Source organism: Bubalus bubalis, chromosome 13 (assembly GCF_019923935.1).
Source record: "Bubalus bubalis isolate 160015118507 breed Murrah chromosome 13, NDDB_SH_1, whole genome shotgun sequence".
NCBI lineage: Eukaryota > Metazoa > Chordata > Mammalia > Artiodactyla > Bovidae > Bubalus > Bubalus bubalis.
This window is the reverse complement of record NC_059169.1, coordinates 23,341,203-23,353,628: the sequence shown is the minus strand read 5'-3', so window position 1 is coordinate 23,353,628 and position 12,426 is coordinate 23,341,203. Positions and strand designations below refer to the sequence as shown.

The 12,426-nt window shown below is 37.8% G+C and overlaps 1 protein-coding gene across 1 annotated transcript in view; it reads left to right on the top strand.

Annotated features, from left to right (window-relative positions):
• GPC5 (glypican 5) overlaps positions 1 to 12,426 on the top strand; it is a 1,547,826-nt gene that overhangs the window by 728,278 nt on the left and 807,122 nt on the right. The gene's annotated exons all lie outside the window — the stretch shown is intronic.

Genomic DNA, 12,426 nt, shown 5'->3' with positions numbered 1-12,426 from the left:
GATTACGTTAGTTACCATGGACTGGCCGCATCCATATTGGATTCCCAATGTATTTTTATGCATATATTCACTATTTCCAGAGTTCTCCCTGGCTATCATTTAATTAGGATGTAAGCAAACTGCAGGAAATGAATTTAAATTCAAATTTCTCTGCAATTAGGATGAAAGCGTTTAAACATTGGTGTCTTACAGTTTATCACATCAAATTAATTTATGCATACTACCTCAAGTCATTTCTAGCAGGAATATTTAAAATCAATAATTACAACCTCAGATTATGTCCTTGCTCCCAGGGAATAAAATGATCTGTTCTGGAAAGTCAGCCTGTGTTTTAATAGTTTTTATTTCAGAGTTTAGTAACAATTACACACCTAAGAGTCAATTCTGGATGCTTTAGTCGTACCTCTGGCATATAATGAAAAAGTTAAAGAGTATATGGTTTTAGATGGAAAACTAAGCCTTGAAAAACTTATAAAATATTCAAGGGAATATTCCAATGCCAAACTGAATATTAGATGAGTTCTCCAAATATTGTCAACAGTCAGTCATTTGGTGGCACCTATGAGACACCCAGAAGGTACAATTTAGAAGCTGAAGAAAGGGGTCTGGAGAAAGGTCTGGATAGCGTTTATAGATTTGGCACTCATAAACACATATTCAGTGACTGGCATTTTTTAAATAGATGAGATTTCCATAAGAAAGCAAACAGTATAAAAGAAGAAGGACATGGATGAAACCCAGAGAACTGCCAATTTTTAAGAACTGGCAAGGGGGTGGGGGGACCCTAGAAGCACAACAGATAGGGGAAAAAAAATGGAAAAGGCAGGAGGAACTATTGTTAAGGGGAAAAACGGTGCAGAATTTTGAGGAGGGTCCAGGAAACCATGGCAAATGCTACAGGGCTGTCAATGATAAAATCTGAACAATGATCCTAGCCCTGAGGGATGAGCAAGTCTTTGTTAACCATTTTGGAGCCAAGCTGCTGCTAAGTCACTTCAGTCTGTCCGACTCTGTGCGACCCAATGGACGGCAGCCCACCAGGCTCCCCCGTCCCTGGGATTCTCCAGGCAAGAACACTGGAGTGGGTTGCCATTGCCTTCTCCAATGCATGAAAGTGAAAAGTGAAAGTGAAGTCGCTCAGTCGTGTCTGACCCTCAGCGACCCCATGGACTGCAGCGTACCAGGCTCCTCCGTCCATGGGATTTTCCAGGCAAGAGTACTGGAGTGGGGTGAAGGATGGCCAAAGTCGGTTCAGATACCAGAGGACAAAGAAGGAAATTGGAGAGGAAGTAAATAACTCCTAGGGAATTAAACGGTCTCTTCCGAAAGGTCAGCTTGTTGTTTAATAGATTTTCTTGTGGAATTAACAGTTATGCGCATGAGAGTAAATTCTGGATAGCTTTTACCCCCCACCCCCAAGATCATGTCTATGAAGACAGAAGAGGGCAATATCTAAAATAGGACTCAGAATTTAAAAGAATGTTTTCCATAAGATGTGAGCAATTTCAGCCTGTTTATAGGATGAAAAGAAGCAACACTGAAAAATGATTGTTGAAAATACAGGAGCAGGCTCTCACCTTTGGAGACTGTATCCTGCCTATGGAATGTGTCTCTCTTTAAATATACTGCTTTCACTTAAAAAAAAAAAAGTACAGGAGAGAGGGTGTAATTGATGGTTCAAAGATCCTATGCAGTGTGGTAAGGATGTTACATAACACAGTGAGAGGCATTCATTTAGAATAGTACAAGAGACACATTTTCCTCTAAAAGTATCTATAAGGAAAAAAGAACTGTATTATAGACAGATGTCAGGATAGGATTGGGTCAGAAAGCTTAAATAGTATATACCTGAACACTTCTTTTTCTGTAGAAGTTAAAGCTGATTCATCTGCCTGGATTGAAATATAAATTCTTCTATGGTTAATTTGAGGGGAAGGGAGTTTGTTTTTAAAAAAAGGAAGTTTGACAGTAGAAAATGAGGAATTGCATGAAATAGATTGTTGGGCTTTGCTTAGAAATTAACTGAGGCTGGAAACAATTTTTATTGACCCTGTGGAAGGTGTTACTTAGCATATTAACAAATCATGCTCTTGGACAGACAGGATTGTTGACTTTGTTTGTTTCACTTTTCTTTTGTAATCCCTGACAAGCAAATATGCATGGCATTCTATAGCTATCTTACTTAAAAGAAAGTGATAAGTATTTAAAAATGGCTTCTTATCTCAAAAATACTACCTTTCCTAAAGGACCAATGTTCCATTATGTGCTTTGTTATTTTCTTTCCTTCAGTTTTATGTAGTCCTGGTATAGCAGCTAATCTTTGGCGAACCCAAAAAAGCAGGGTCTTGTTCCTGGTGCACCAGAAATATATTGAATATTATTGTAAAATTTTTTAATTTTTTATTTATCTATTGATTGAAGGATAATTGCTTTACAGAATTGTGTTGGTTTCTGCCAGACATCAACATGAATCAGCCATAGGTATACATATGTCCCCTTCTTCTTGAACCTCCATCCCACCTTCCTCTCCATCCCACTCCTCTAGATTGTTACAGAACACCAGTTTGAGTTCCATGAGTCATACAGCATGTTCCCACTGGCTATCTATTTTACATATGGTAATGTAAGTTTCCAAATCTAAAAATGTGTGTGTGTTTACTTCCTTGAATGTCTTGCACCAGTAACTTTCCCAGTATTTTCCAACTTTCTCTGTGTTTGGTGGGGGCACACTTATAATATTTCTAGGATACTTAACAACACCGCCTTAGCCTTCACTCCTTGCTTTCTCAGATCTTTAGGGTCAGCCAGCTATAAGAGCTTAGGGCTTTCTGAGGTTCCCCTGGGAATGTACATTGTACTGCACATATGCATCTTCTTCTGGATTCCCTGGCACAGGTTGGGGCTTTTCAAAGTCCCAAGTGATCATCTCAGTCCTCATTCCCCAACATTCCTTTTATGATTTTTGGTCAGTTTCTTGTTTGTACCAACCATTAATATTACCACCTCAGAGAGCTGAAATATGAAACTATTATTCCTTATTATTTTTGACAAATACCCACTGGAAAAAGGATAACTGTACAGAGAAAGCTATGAGTTAAGTAAAATAAAGACAAGATAATGGTGTTGTGGCTCAGTCAGTAAAGAATCTGCCTGCAGTGCAGAAGACCCGGGTTTGATCCCTGGGTTGGGAAGATCCTCTGGAGAAGGAAATGGCAACCCACTCCAGTATCCTTGGCTGGAAAATCTCATAGACAGAGGAGCCTGGTGGGCTACAGTCCATGGGGTCACAAAGAGTCGGGCACGACTGAGCGACTAATGCTAACACTCTATGGTGGCTTAGACCAGAGCAGAAGAGATAATGTAAAGCATTTAAATTCTGAAAATAATTTAAATGTAGAATGGATATAATCTGTTAATGATTGGGAGTGTGAAAAAAGAGCCCTTTAATTCCTATTAGTCTTTTTTTGTTATAACAGAGGAAAAAACTGAGTTAGCCAGAACTTTAGAGGCTTGTGCCAAGGTACACAACTATTCGAAAGAAAGTGTCTATTTGACAGGCTACCCTGTTGGCTAAGCTGTAAAGAATCTGCCTGCAATGCAGGACACCTGGGTTCAATCCCCAGACTGGAAAGATCCCCTGGAGAAGGAAATGGCAACCCACTCCAGTATTCTTGCCTGGGAAATCCCATGGACAGAGGAGCTGGGCAGGCTGCAATCCATGGGGTCTCAAAAGAGTCAGACACGACTTGGCAACTAAACAACAGCAATCTGACAGATGGTAGTCAATTATTAAAAATAAGTTTAACTCCCTTTGTGGCAAAGATATCTAGGCTTCTAATGAAGCTGTTTTCAGGATCCTGTTGTATCACTTCTATGAGTTATATATCTGTTTGTTAATATCTGCCAATAATCAATCAACTCACTGGCTAAAAAATTAACCAAGAGAATTTATAGGCATTCACTTGTTCCAGCTTTGTGGAAAGAAAAGAAATAATAGTAAATAAACATTTATTGAGTGGCTGGCTTCTGTTAGCTAACTTTTCATACATTATCTCATTTAATCCTTAAAAAAACCTAATGAGGATGACTACTATTATCTCCATTTTTATACTCCCATGAGTAGAGGTTTTGAAAAAACTGCCAGGTCAAATAATGATACTACTCTGAGCTTGGGACTCTTGGGAGCTCCAAACCCATTCTGCTCCATCCACTGAGCCCCACCAGTGAATACTATGTTCTTATTTTCACTATAATTTTGAGGCTATTCATTTTTAAGTCTACCACAGAGTTGGGAAAAGAGGGATATGAATAGGACAAATTAAAATGTCATGAGGCTCACTGAAATGCAACTTTTTTTCTTAAAGAGACATACCTTAACTTGTTGCAGCTTAATTTCCAGAGTTCGGAGGAAGCTGACTTTTTGGGGCAACTTTCTCCAGTGTTTTCATCACTTTTATGGGGAAGTAGATTTTCTGTGGTCTTTCCCATTCTGGAAGTCAGAATGACCTTATATATATATTTTTTATGCAAATTGCAATTTATTATAAGATTTTACTGATTATATTGTACCAATCATTGTACCAATGATTACAGTGAGGTTTTTTTTTTCATTTCATATATGATATTATACATATTTCAATGCCATTCTCCCAAATCATCCCACCCTCTCCCTCCCCCACAGAGTCCAAAGGACTGTTCTATACATCAGTGTCTCTTTTGCTGTCTCGTATACAGGGTTATTGTTACCATCTTTCTAAATTCCATATATATGCGTTAGTATACTGTATTGGTGTTTTTCTTTCTGGCTTACTTCTCTCTGTATAATAGGCTCCAGTTTCATCCACCTCATTAGAACTGATTCAAATGTATTCTTTTTAATGGCTGAGTAATACTCCATTGTGTATATGTACCACTGCTTTCTTATCCATTCATCTGCTGATGGACATCTAGGTTGCTTCCATGTCCTGGCTATTATAAACAGTGCTGCGATGAACATTGGGGTACACGTGTCTCTTTCCCTTCTGGTTTCCTCAGTGTGTATGCCCAGCAGTGGGATTGCTGGATCATAAGGCAGTTCTAGTTCCAGTTTTTTAAGGAATCTCCACACTGTTCTCCCTAGTGGCTGTACTAGTTTGCATTCCCACCAACAGTGTAAGAGGGTTCCCTTTTCTCCACACCCTCTCCAGCATTTATTGCTTGTAGACTTTTGGATCACAGCCATTCTGACTGGCGTGAAATGGTACCTCATAGTGGTTTTGATTTGCATTTCTCTGATCATGAGTGATGTTGAGCATCTTTTCATGTGTTTGTTAGCCATCTGTATGTCTTCTTTGGAGAAATGTCTATTTAGTTCTTTGGCCCATTTTTTGATTGGGTCATTTATTTTTCTGGAATTGAGCTGTATATTTTTGAGATTAGTTGTTTGTCAGTTGCTTCATTTGCTATTATTTTCTCCCATTCTGAAGGCTGTCTTTTCACCTTGTTTATAGTTTCCTTTGTTGTGCAGAAGCTTTTAATTTTAATTAGGTCCCATTTGTTTATTTTTGCTTTTATTTCCAATATTCTTGGAGGTGGGTCATAGAGGATCCTGCTGTGATTTATGTCGGAGAGTGTTTTGCCTATGTTCTCCTCTAGGAGTTTTATAGTTTCTGGTCTTACGTTGAGATCTTTAATCCATTTTGAGTTTATTTTTGTGTATGGTGTTAGAAAGTGTTCTAGTTTCATTCTTTTACAAGTGGTTGACCAGTTTTCCTAGAACCACTTGTTAAAGAGATTGTCTTTAATCCATTGTATATTCTTGCCTCCTTTGTCAAAGATAAGGTGTCCATAGGTGCATGGATTTATCTCTGGGCTTTCTATTTTGTTCCATTGATCTATATGACCTTATATGTGTTTTTAAATTATATTCTTACAGGCACTCAGCTTAAATGCCTCTGAGAATGTAATTCCCCTTTTATTAGAGAAGAATCCTAGAGGTCATAGATGAAAGGCATTTTATGGTCAACATCAACTGAGAATCTGGCACCATAGTTCCAGCCTTTCTTTTGCTGAGAGTGTTGGATAACGTGCTAAAAGAGGATGGTGAAAGTTGATATTGTATCTGAAGAGAAGACAAGGAACTGATTAGGAACTTGTAGATGGAGCTGTATGCCTCATGAAGGTTTTGGCAGAAAATTTCAATCCAAATGGTTTGGTAAATTTAGGGCAACAGGGATAAAATGGAGTGAAGTTTGAAGCATTTTGGACCCTATCAAATCCTTTGCAATGACATTGTAGATGACAACCCCACCATTTGGTAAAAATATGTAACTTGTCAAAAAATATTGAATTATTTCATTGATTTATCTGACCCTAGCTTTTGTGTTCATATTTTTAAAGAAATTGTGAGGGTGAGGTATAAAGAAGCATTTGACAAAAGTTTTGTTTTAATTTCAAAGGGGTTAGGATATTGTTGGCTTTTTATTCAACTTTTCCTGTGCAGGCCATGATCATTAAAATAACTCACTATGATGTGAGATAGAGTTTCTTGTCTTAGGGGCACTGATGAGGTGAATTCACAATTATGGATAATTTTAACTGAATTATATCCTTAGAGCTTTACTTTTGAGCTTTGAATCCATAATCTGTAATTTGCAAGTAATCAATGATATTTATTTAAATGCTCTTGGGTAAAGATAACGTGAATACAGAACCCTGGTTATTTCTACATAAAATTATTTGTTAAGCAAAATAATAGAGCATTGCAAATTAACTGTTAAAGGTAAATGTAATCTTGGTTTATGTAATTTTAACACTTTCATTTGATATTTACTGATATCTTTAGAATTACCTTATGTAATTTAGTTTAACTATGGTTAAAATGTGAAAGTAACTTTGAAAGCAAGCATTCTTGCATTTTATGATATTTACCCAGTACCAGACTTTTCATCTGTCATGGAAAATGTTTTGTTTTGTTTTGTTTTGTATTTTAGAATTAATATCTTTACCTACTTTATATGGAGTAGGAAATGGCAACCCACTCTAGTATTCTTGCCTGGAGAACACTAAAGACAGAGGGCCCTGGAGGGCTACAGTCCATGGGGCTGCAAAGCGTGGAACACGACTAAGTATGCATGCACCTACTCCATGGTTAATCAAAGAAATACCTAAATTAGGAAACTTTCCAAATTACTCTGTAGAAGTGCATATGATAGTTTACTGATACTGGCAAAAGTAAAAAAAAAATTATATTATAGCATATCTTACATGTAGTTATCTTAAGAGTTCACCATGATAAATTTACAAATATACATTTGTAAGTCTTTGGCAAACTTTTAGAATTTTGAAAGAACCTCTTTTTCCCCTCTCAGTCAATGCTGCCCAAAAGTAGCCACTATTTTCATAGACTAATATTTCCTATTTTGGTCTTCATATAAATGGAAACATATGTGTGTGCTAAGTCACTTCATTTGCATCTGACTCTTTGTGATCCCATGGACTGTGGCCCACCAGATTCCTCTGTCCATGGAATTCTCCAGGCAAGAATACTGGAGTGGGAAACCATTCCTTTCTCCACAGGATCTTCTTGACCCAGGGATCGAACCCAGATCTCCCACATTGCAGATCGATTCTTTACCTTCTGAACCACCAGGGAAGCCCCCAAAGATAATGTTACCACTAAACATGTTTGATTCTAATATTGAGTACCTACATAAAATTTCCCAACGCCTTCCAAAAATAAGTTGCTTGCACCCTTTTTTGAGTAATCACCATGGACTATCAGTGTTATCTTCCTCCACTGAGACTACATTTAACCCTGTTTATGTTAAATTATGTAATTGTTATTTTCTCTCAAAGTGTTATTACCTATATTAATTTTTTCCATTGTTCACTTGGTAAATGTTTCTATCTTTGAAATTTCTTTGGACATGTTGAACACATAATAACTTTTCCCCCTTTTATGATTAAAATTTTTTTTTTCATTTAATTGTTTTTTCTTATCACCAGTTTAAGAAATGAACTAAAGTTATGTGAAGAATTGGTAAACTTGAACAGTGGAATGCCCATTCTTATCTACTTGGCTTATTTAGTTTACTTCATTTTATTGCACTTTGCTTTATTATGCTTTAATGATAGTACTTTTTTTTTTTTTCCACCAATTGAAGGTTTGTGCCAATCTCGTGTCAAGCAAGTCTACTGACAATGTAGACTTTTTTTTTTTAGACAATTGTTAGACAATGTTTTTCTAACATTGTCTAACATTTTCTAACAATTTCTAACATTTTCTCACTTCATGTCTCTGTATCACATTTTGGTAATTCTCACAATATTTCAGAATGTCTCATTATTATTACAGTTGACTCTTAAGTAACAAGGAGCTTAAAATTGCTGTCCCCCATGCAGTCAAAAAATCTGTGTTTAACTTTACAGTCAACCCTGCATATCTGAGGCTCTATGTCTGCAGATTCAGTCAACCATGGGTCAGTACATACCTTTTAGAAAAAGTCTTCATATAAGTCGACCCACGCAGTTCAAAACCCTGTCAACTGTATATGTATTATGATGCTCTGTGATCAGTGACCTTTGAAGTTACTATTGCAAAAGAATTACAACCCTCTGAAGGCTCAGATGATGCATCATAATTAGCATTTTATTTTATCTTATCAATAAACTGTGTACATTTTTTAAACATAATGTTATTTCACATTTAATGGGCTATAGAAGTGTAAATATAACTTTAATATGTACTAGGAAACCCCAAAACTTGTGTGACTCATTTTATTGTGATATTTAGTTTATTAAGGTGGTCTGAAAGCAAACTCACAGTATCTCCCGGTGCCTGTATTGTTTATTTCCCAAGCTCAACTAGAGATCCTTCCCCTTTTCAGGAGAGCTGATTCCTAGACATATTTAAATGTTAAGTGTATCCTCTCTTTTATCATTTCTACAAAGCTTTGCTGCTCTTCAGTTGCTCAGTAGGGTCCAACTCTTTTGTGACCTCGTGGATTCTACCCCAGCAGGCTCCTCTGTCCATGGGATTTCCCAGTCAAGAATATTGGAATGGGTTGCCATTTCCTTCTCCAGAAGATTTTCCAGACCCATGGATCAAATTCACATCTCCTGCATTGCAGCAGATTCTTTACCACTGAGCCATCAGGGAAGCCCCATCTACTAGTCTAAGAGCTGAATTTTTGTTGCTGTTTTTTTTCACTCAAATTCACTCGTCAGGTTTCAATCAATTTTGTAAAATACAAGAGACAAGTTATTCCTGTGGTTATTAATAATTTCTTGTGATATGCCTAGTTTTATGATATTAAAAAAAGTCATATTTTCCTATTATCAGGACATTTGAAAAAGTTTATAATAATCCTGTAGCCTTCAGTTCACTTCAGTTCAGTCACTCAGTCATGACCGACTCTTTGCAATCTCATGGACTGCAGCACGCCAGGCTTCCCTGTCCACCAACTCCTGGAGCTTACTCAAACTCATGTCCATTGAGTCGGTGAGGCCATCCAACCATCTCATCCTTCTCCTCCAACCTTCGATCATTCCCAAATCAGGGTCTTTTCAAATGATTAGTACTTTGCATCAGGTGGCCAAAGTATTGGATTTTCAGCTTCAGCATCAGTCCTTCCAATGAATATTCAGGACTAATTTCCTTTAGGATGGACTGGTTGGATCTCCTTGCTGTCCAAGGAACTCTCAAAAGTCTTCTCCAACACCACAGTTCAAAAGCATCAATTCTTCGTCACTCAGGTTTCTTTATAGTCCAACTGTCACATCCATACATGGCCACTGGAAAAACCATAGCCTTGACTACACTGACCTGTGTTGGCAAAGTAATGTCTCTGCTTTTTAATATGCAGTCTAGGTTGGTCATAACTTTTCTTCCAAGGAGCAAAAAGCATCTTTTACTTTCATGGCTGCAGTTACCATCTGCAGTGATTTTGGAGTCCAAGAAAGTAAAAGTCTGTCACTGTTTCCATTGTTTCCTCATCTATTTGCCACGAAGTGATGGGACTGGATGCCATGATCTTTGTTTTCTGAATGTTGAGCTTTAAGCCAACTTTTTCACTCTTCTCTTTCACTTTCATCAAGAGGCTCTTTAGTTCTTCTTCACTTTCTGCCATAAGGGTGGTGTCATCTTCATATCTGAGGTAACTGATATTTCTTCCGGCAATCTTGATTCTAGCTTGTGCTTCATCCAGTCCAGCATTTCTCGTGATGTACTTTGCATATAAGTTAAATGAGCAGGGTGACAATATACAGCCTTGACATACTCCTTTCCCGATTTGAAGCAGTCTATTGTTCCATGTCCAATTCTAACTGTTGCTTTTTGACCTGCATACAGATTTCTCAGAAGACAGGTAAGATGGTCTGGTATTCCCATATCTTTAAGAATTTTCCACAGTTTGTTGTGATCCACAGAGTCAGAGGCTTTGGCATAGTCAATAAAGCAGAAGTAGATGTTTTCCTGGAACTCTCTTGCTTTTTCGATGATCCAATGGATGTTGACAGTTTGATCTCTGGTTCCTCTGCCTTTTCTCAATCCAGCTTGAACATCCGCATGTTCATGGTTCACATACTGTTTAAGCCTGGCTTGGAGAAATTTGAATGTTAATTTGCTAGCTTGTGAGATGAGTGCAATTGTGTCATAGTTTGAGCATTCTTTGGCATTGCCTTCCTTTGGGATTGGAATAAAAACTGACCTTTTCCAGTCTGGTGGCCACTGCCGAATTTTGCAAATTTGCTGACACATTGAGTGCAACACTTTCACAGCATCATCTTTTAGGATTTGAAATAGCTCAAATGGAATTTCATCACCTCCACTAGCTTTATTGGTAGTGATGCTTCCCAAGGTCCACTTGACTCGTATTCCAGGATGTCTTGCTCTAGGTGAGTGATCACATCATCATGGTTATATGGGTCATGAAGATCTTTTTTATGTAGTTCTTCTGTGTATCCTTGCCACCTCTTCTTAATATCTCCTGCTTCTGTTAAGTCCCTCCCATTTCTGTCCTTTATTGAGCCCATCTTTGCATGAAATGTTCCCTTGATATCTCTAATTTTCTTGAGGAGTAGTCTTTCCCATTCTATTGTTTTCCTCTATTTCTTTGCATTGATCATTGAGAAAGGCTTTCTTATCTGTCTTTGCTATTCTTTGGAACTCTACATTCAAATGGGTATATCTTTCCTTTTCTCCTTTGCCTTTTGCTTCTCTTCTTTTAATAGCTATTTGTAAGGCCTCCTCAGGCGACTATTTTCCTTTTTGCATTTCTTTTTCTAGAGGTGGTCTTGATCACTGCCTCCTGTATAGTGTCACGAACCCTTGTCCATAATTCTTCAAGCACTTGTCTATCAGATCTACTCCCTTATATCTATTTGTCACTTCCACTGTATAATCATTAGGGATTTGATTTAGGTCATACCTGAATGGTCTAGTGGTTTCCTTTCTTTCTTCATTTTAAATCTGAATTTTGCAATAAGGAGTTCATGAGCTGAGCAGCAGTCAGCTCCCCGGTCTTGTTTTCACTGACTATATAGAGCTTCTCCATCTTTGGCTGCAAAGAATATTATCAATCTGATTTCAGTATTGACCATCTGGTGAAGTCCATGTGTAGAGTCTTCTCTTGTGTTGTTGGAAGAGGGTGTTTGCTCTGACCAGTGTGTTCTCTTGGCAAAACTCTATTAGCCTTTGCCCTGTTTCATTCTGTTCTCCAAGGCGAAATTTGCCTGTTACTCCAGGTGTTTCTCGACTTCCTACTTTTGCATTCCAGTCCCCTATAATTAAAAGGACATCTTTTTTTGATTACTGTGATATTGAATGGTTTGTCTTGGAAACAAATAGAGATTTTTGATGTTGCATCCAAGTACTGCATTTCAGACTCTTTTGTTGAGTATTATGGCTACTGATTTCTTCTAAGGTATTCTTGCCCACAGAAGTAGATATAATGGTCATCTAAGTTAAATTAACCCATTCCAGTCCATTTTAGTTCACTGATTCCTAAAATGTCAATGTTAATTCTTGCCCTCTCCTGTTTGACCACTTCCAATTTGCCTTGATTCATGGGCCTAACATTCCAGTTTCCTATGCAATATTGCTCTTACAGCATCGGACCTTACTTCTATCACCAGTAAGATTCACAACTGGGTATTGTTTTTGCTTTGGCTCCTTCTCTTCATTCTTTCTCGATTTATTTCTCCACTGATCTCCAGTAGCATATTGGGCACCTACTGACCTGGGGAGTTCATCTTTCAGTGTCCCATCTTTTTGCCCTTTCATACTGTTCATGGGGTTCTCAAGGCAAGAATACTGAAGTGGTTTACCATTCCCTTCTCCAGTGGACCATGTTTTGTCAGAACTCTCCACCATGACTCGTCCATCTTGGGTGACCGTACATGACATGTCTCATAGTTTCATTGATTTAGACAAGGCTGTGGTCCATG